Source organism: Parus major, chromosome 2 (assembly GCF_001522545.3).
Source record: "Parus major isolate Abel chromosome 2, Parus_major1.1, whole genome shotgun sequence".
NCBI classification, from domain to species: domain Eukaryota; kingdom Metazoa; phylum Chordata; class Aves; order Passeriformes; family Paridae; genus Parus; species Parus major.
The window spans coordinates 124,555,914-124,563,215 of record NC_031769.1 but is presented as its reverse complement, the minus strand read 5'-3'; positions in this window follow the sequence as shown (position 1 = coordinate 124,563,215).

Sequence of the window (7,302 nt, the reverse complement as noted above, 5' to 3'; positions counted from 1 at the left end):
ATGTGAGAGCAGAAGAGAGAAGAAGATCCTAGAGGTCAGCTGCATGTTTATGTGTGCATCCCTCTTCTCTACTGTAAAAAGCATGCACAAGAGCTTCCTATTCCCTGAAATGCATGGATTGAACAATTTTTTGGCCCCTTTAGCAGAAAAATCAGAAAAAAATTCTGCCTCTTGTGTGTTACTAACAGGAATCCCTCACATCTTTCTTCCCCAAATTTCAAACTTTAGGAATATTCTGTCAGTGTAATTGCTTTCTTTATGTCTTTGTGCTGTAAAAGTGAAAGTATAATGGCCAAGACAGAAAGTCTGGGCATGTCTTTCTCAATTCCTGAATGAAGAGGGGAAGTCAGACTTGCAACCATGCTTTACCATTGGTATATTTTATTCTTTGTTCCATTTCGCTTTTTAAAAAATGGGCACAAATATATTTTTTTTCAAAATACATAATTCAAAGTCAAGACCGTATAAACTGAAGATATATTAAGATTTAGGTGGCCTAATCTAAACATTAGTTCTAGAAATATTCCATGCTTTTGTCTCTGATTTGAGTCTTCTGGTTTATACAATAGATAACACAAAATGCAGCTGTTCACCTTGATTATCACTAGACTCTTAAACCCAAGAGGATTTCTGCCACAGGACTGATGACCAAGAAATTTCAACAAGAAAAATTTTCCAAGCGAATGTTATACAGATATCTCATGAAGGACTATCAATCCAAAAGGACACTCCCATGTTGTCAACAAACTTTGAGCCAGGAATTATTATCCAGACTGCACAAGAGAACACATTAACTAGGAAAACTAATTTTGATGGGTTTGCACCATTAGTTCCTGATGGTTGCATGATAACAGAACTCTTTATAAACTCTCTTATTAACTATTTCATTAAGTTAGTTATAGTATTACAGTATATATTTATCCTATTTCACAACACCTGTCTTCTAAGATTTTTTTTTTTAAGATGGGAAAAAAACCACGCAAGAACTCAGAGAAATGTGTTTGAAAAGCAGTTTCTAATCTTGCTTCTTAAGTGCACTTGTAAGTCCCACTGAATGCAGACAGATATTAGGAGGGTATCTTTGTTTGTTTGTAAAGTGTCCATAGAGATATGCGCAGTGAATGTAACACGACAGCAAGGCCACAGTGGTGTTATTCTGCTGAAAAATTGACTTGGAGTTTAAAGTGGCTCTCAGGGAAAAATCTGATTAAAAGTACTTGTAAAAGTCTCTTTTACAATGGAAATATTTTTCAGTTTCTACTGCAGAAGAAATATCTCCAATGCTTTTCAATGCTTGTTGAAAAGCTGTTACCATTAATTTGCACAGGCCTAGAAGCAAATAAAAGTCTCTGTGGCTTGGCTTACAGTGCCATGCAAGGCAAAAGAATGCACAAGGCACACTTTTACCCTCTGTATTGCCTGTGTCTCTACGAGTTGACAGCCCAAGGTGAAAGAGGCTTCTTAGGAGCTGTGTTCAAAAGGAGCAAGAATACTGTTGACCCTTGACTGCAATCATCCCTAATCACCCTATGGCCAAGCTGAAGTGGCTATTATACACTGGTAAAAGCTGGCCTGGCAAAAAACTCACCTCAGATAGCTCAGTAATACTGGGATTTGGTAAACTCTTGTCTGTAATCATGTCCATAATTTACATGATGCTCCCAGAGATGAGTTCAGTGGGCTCAGGAATTACAGATTTGGAAGGGGCTGTGCAAGTGATAGAGGAGGGGCCTGGTACTGGGGCAGCAGCTCAGCAGGGAAGAGCAAAGACAGATCTGCACTGAGAGGTTGGAGAGTAAATGTGCACCAGTGGGGATATTCCTACTCTACACCTGATGTTCTTCCTGTTGGAAAGTCCACCAACTTCCAACGGGTTAGACATGACCTACAGATTGGTTTACTACTCCACTTTGAAGGTGAACTTTCTGGTCATTAAAAACATGTTTTTAGTAGAGTGTAAGACCAGATAGAGTGAGGAAGTTCATCTGTGTTAGACAGTGTGCCTTGAGGTTGTTCACACAATCAGAGAGCACTCAAAGGAGATATGCCACATGAGAATTCACCTTCTCCATTCATTCCCAGTGACCTATCTCTGTATTAGAGGTGTTCCTCAATGAAATCGATTACCAAAGTGGATTTCTGAAAGAGAAAAAGCTTATTTGGTCTTTTTCTGAAATATAAACTTGGCTTTGTCTTGGAAATTAATTAATTGCTATCCTAAATCCTAATCCTAATTGCTATTAATTGCTTATCCTAAACATATGTGCCTTTCTCAGGGACATCCATCCCCTTCCCCAAATCAGACTGTGAACTTTCTTTAACCTAGTCCTTTCCATTCACTAAAATGTCTCTTTGACCTGACCTATAAAGTAGTTGACCTTCCCACCTCCACCTCCCTCATTCATATGCACTTCTTCCAAGATATCTACATGACACAGGCCATCTTTATGACCGAATTTAAACAGCAGTCAGACTTAAGTACCTAAAACCAATGCCTATGTTTTAAAAGCCCTCAACATCTGAAAAGTATCATTATAGCTTGTGTAATATATGACATTGTAGAGCACCTCTGACTCTCCAAATGAGGAGGCTTACAGGGAACTGGGAGAGCCATTCTCATCTCTGGATAGGTGAAAATTTTGCAGTGAAGAAATGTGCAGAATTGAGACAAATATTCCTCCTAAAGAAGCTAACTTAAAAAAACAGAAAGTAGGCAAAACATCGTCTGTACTTGTATTATGAAAGCCTTGTCCCTTGGTACAATAAAGAAACCCAAGAGACTAGAATTACATTTATTTTCCTCACAGTGTCTCCAGATGGAGAGGTATGGACACATTGCAAACCTGTCTTCTGAGCAGGAGGCACATCATGTAGTTCTATGTCATGACAAGCTTAATGGATCTTTAATACTCCCTGCTGCTTTTGGAAAGACTTTTGGAAAGACTTTTGGAAAGTGATTTATTCCTTCACTGTCATATAACCCTTGGACAAACACTTACTACTTCTAAAAAACCATCTGTAAATGTCTGTTTTGTGATTGAAATACACTTGCTTTGCACAGATGTAAATAGCAGCAAATATACAATAGGAGAGAAGACACTACTTAAATACATTTTATTTTGAACAATAGCAAATTTGTTGCTACCAGCCACCATAAAATATGCATGTTTCCTATGTCTTACACAGAAAAAACTATGGCATGAAATAGGCCAGCAAATAGCATTAGTTCTTCTTTTGGCATCTGAAATTTGGTGCCACCATATGTTGATCCTGCATGTTGAGATTTTTTTCCTTCATCTAATATTACCATTTTTCCCCATAGCTGGTTTTGTAGAAGATGAGAGATCTTAATGCAGTGGCTGCTTGCATTTGTCCTGCCAGGCTCTGCTTGCTGCAATGGAATCATTATATATCTCATTAAATAGTCAAGGTCAAACCAGCAGCTAAGATCTCTTGTATGTGGTTCTCTGTGGGTGGCTAAATAAATGAAGATTTCAATAAATATTTGATGTCTTCTGAGACATGAGAAGTAGCTTTCTTTGTTCTTACAGAAGGTCCTTGGCTAGTACCGATTTTTAAGGGAACAGCCAGACTGTAATGTATGTTGAAAGGCAATTCTCTTGGATCCTGAAGCTAAAATATTGGCAGACCTTCATGTAAGGATAATGCCTTTGCTCATAAGATTTATAGTGCCTGATGCATGAATTCAGCTGGCATGTCTGAGCATCAGTTCCTGTTAGAGCTTGTATCTAAGTATCATAGATATCCTGTTAGAGCTTGTATCTGAGTAATACCTGCAAAAAGCAGCAGACCTCTCTCCAGTTAAAATCCTGCAAAGACACGTTCATGGTTATGACATTCCTTTTCTATCCTTTAGGGTCCCAAGAGGACCAATCAATTATTTGTGAAATCCCTTGAGGGAATTCTCAGATAGCAGAGACATAGCAAGCTCATCTCTCTGCGCCCAGTGACACATTTTTCTCTGAGTAGGAGCCACTGTGGCCATGCTTGAGGAGTGATTTTGCCTGGAGTCTTGTCATATATTAAGGTTTCTTGTTGTTATACTTCCCAGAAGGATTAATTGTTTGGTAACAAAAGCCAGGAGCTATTTGGGACTGTCTGGATGTAGTTGTTGAATCAACCATGGGTAAAGGAAGTGAACTGTCAGAAAGAGAGTGACCTGGATTTTTTTTTAGGGGAATCTTCATTCTTCCCCAAAATGCTTTGTCAAGTCTCACAGAGTCTCACTGACCTCAGAGATCAGCACGTTTTGGCCATGTCAAAGCATGGCCCTGGTCCAGGATCTGGATCAGAGATTAGTTTAGTTTATATTGTGTGATCAATTGTGCAACAAAGCTGTCAGACATCTGCTTCTTCTGCCTGTAGCCAGTGGAAAGCTATGGCTCATACTTTGCATATCAGAGGCTCAGGTAGAATAAGCCTCTGGTAAATAAATAACTTCTCTTTCACCCTTCTCAACCCCCAGAGACAATGGCTGTAGAGAATCTGTTCACTGGCAGATTAGCTCAGGATAGCTGTCTTTAGGATGTAAATGTTCTGCATTTCAAAACAGGACAAAAGAACTTAATTTGATTGCTAGGTTGAACTTTGTAGAGACTGCCTGGAGGAGATAACAGCGTCCTGAGATCAATAAAAAGATTTAACACTCAGGACTGGGATCCTGAAAGCATAACCCACAATCTAATACACATGAAAAAATTTCGAAATATCCAAGGCATATTTATATGAATGCTCATTACATCAGGATGCTAAAAAACAAATGTAATGAACAATACTAGAAAAACTTGTACTTATTTCATACCCTTTCTCTTTGTTCAAGCTGAAACCTGTAGGCTGTTTCTTTCCCTGATTATTCCATTTCTAGAAGTAGAACATTAGAATTTTGTGCTGATTTACATAAGATTTACAATTATATGGTGAGCAATTGTAGACAGGATGGGCATGTACATCTTTTATGTGCTAAGTCAAAGAAGAAAAGTTGCATTGACAGTATCACGAAATGTAGGTATGCAGTAATTGTCAGTTTTGGTAAAAGAATAGAATACTATGAGTGTTATTCTCTTGAAAATTGCAATAGCAGTTGTGTTTCATTCTGAAGCTGAATACAATCCCTGTCATTAAAACACCACAGCTCTCTCTCCCTCCTGTCACTAGCAGGAGTTTTTTACTCCAACAAACCATGGAGTCAGTGTCTCAGTCCCCACTCTGGCATATGCCATATTAGCTTCTGAAAATACTGCATGCCTGTACCTCCATCTGGCAAAACCAGAATGAAATATTAGCACAATCAAACAACTAGGTACTTCTAGAATGTTACGGATAAATGTATACCAGTAAATTTACAGTGATTCGTCAACTGATACTTTTGTTTATAACCAGATCAAAACAGCTCCAAGTGTTTTATATTCATTCATTTTGCTCAAAATAAGACAATCTTCTTTGTTTGAAGCATCCAGAGAACATATTTTTTTCTTGTTCTTAAAAAAGGTGAAAGCATTATGATCATAACAGATCTGATTGCCTGGGCTGATAAAATGTCCCACAAATTTAGCCCTTGTGTAATGGCTTCTGGTTTGAAATTTTACTTGCAAAAATGTTGACAGAGAAAAAGAAGCTTATAAATGAAGTTTCATTTACTACTACATATTGCTACTGTGAGTAAAGTTGCTGTACCTTAAGATAGCTAGGTCTCATCCTCATGGTTGTGGTTTCTAGAGTTACTAGTCCAAACAATCATTTTCATCAGTACTGCATGTGAAAGATAAATAGAGAATAATACAGGCAAATTCAGGCTTGTTGACTTTGTATTACTTGGTTTTGGGTTTTTGGTTCTTTTCTGTAGCAAAATGAAGCAAATCCTTGGTGATATACCTGAGATTTTCTTATGATTTCTGCAGTAATACATTCCTGAAAATTGCCACTAGACTCCATATCTCAGAGACTGAGTGAATTGAAGTTGTTTCACCGCCTCCCTGCTGTGTAGGTTGGAAGAAAACCTGTCTGCAAAAAGGAGGCTGAATCACAAGTAGTACCAGGCAGCCTGCAACAGACCTTTAGAAACGAGACGTCTTTTACCATTTGCCAAACAGTGGGGAAAGCGTGAAGATGACTGAGATGATTCAAGCCCTTTTAAAAGCCCTCACATGCCTCATCATGTTCAATTTTACAGAGTAATTTACTCCCACCACAACATTTTGCTACATTCAAATGAAAACCTGGAAACTGGTGTTAAGTTAGTGTAGTACTAGTGGAAGGTACTAGACCTCATCTCAGAGAGCTTCGCTCTCTGTGGGGTCTGAACTGGATTCTGGGGGGAAGGGGTAGTGTAAGAAATTGATTTTATGTTCATTGCAAGAAATCAGGAGCTAAACCTCTCCCCATGTTCATGCAGGGCGAGCACATAAGAGCTGATGTACCCTAATGAATTCCTGATTGGAATATCAGGCCACTCCCACCCCAGGAATTGCCACCATAGACCTGAATTAATGTTGAACGCTGTTAGAGATACTGGTCTACAGTGATAATAAAGAGACTGCAAGACAGTAGCATGAGAAGAAAAAAAAAAGGAGTTTACTGTCTGTTTGGGCATCAAAGAATATTTTTTCTCACCTTAGTTTTTTTTTATATTTTTGTTGGTTTTAAGTTAGGAAATTTCAGCACAGACTATAAGACTCTAGACCAAACTCCAGGGCAGCAGTTACTCCAGCTCATGCATTTTCTAAAAGATAAGACCAAGAACCACAGAAAAAAGAAGCTACTTTCAATACTGAATTTCCAATTTTGTTATCAGCTCAACACAATGGGCAATGTGCTGCTATGTGGATTTAGAGGAGATTTCTTACTTGAGTCTTTGGTTACCACGTAAAAATTGATAGCATATTAACGTGATTTGTATCTTCATTTTTGATTTTGGAGCTAAAGACCTTCAATTAGTGGGAAACTGTTGAAATTCAGTGTCCTGATAATGTTTTATCTTTATGGCCAAAAAGAATAATCTCGGTGTAGAAAGTTTCCTGTCAGTTATCATGAGAAAGTAATGCTGTTACTGACATCTCTTTTTCTCTAGTTTGCTCCTCTGTACATGGTTTGCTGTATTCAAGAGCTTTCATGGTATAACTAACATATTTAGACATTTCTATTTGTCTCTCTCTAATGTATGCTGCTTTTTTATTGCTTTCTATGTGGTGATGATGAAGTCATGGCCTAGCACATAATAAATCCAGGTGAGGAACATTAAACTGAAAAGAAAAAAGACGTAAGATATGCATATAATTAAAATTT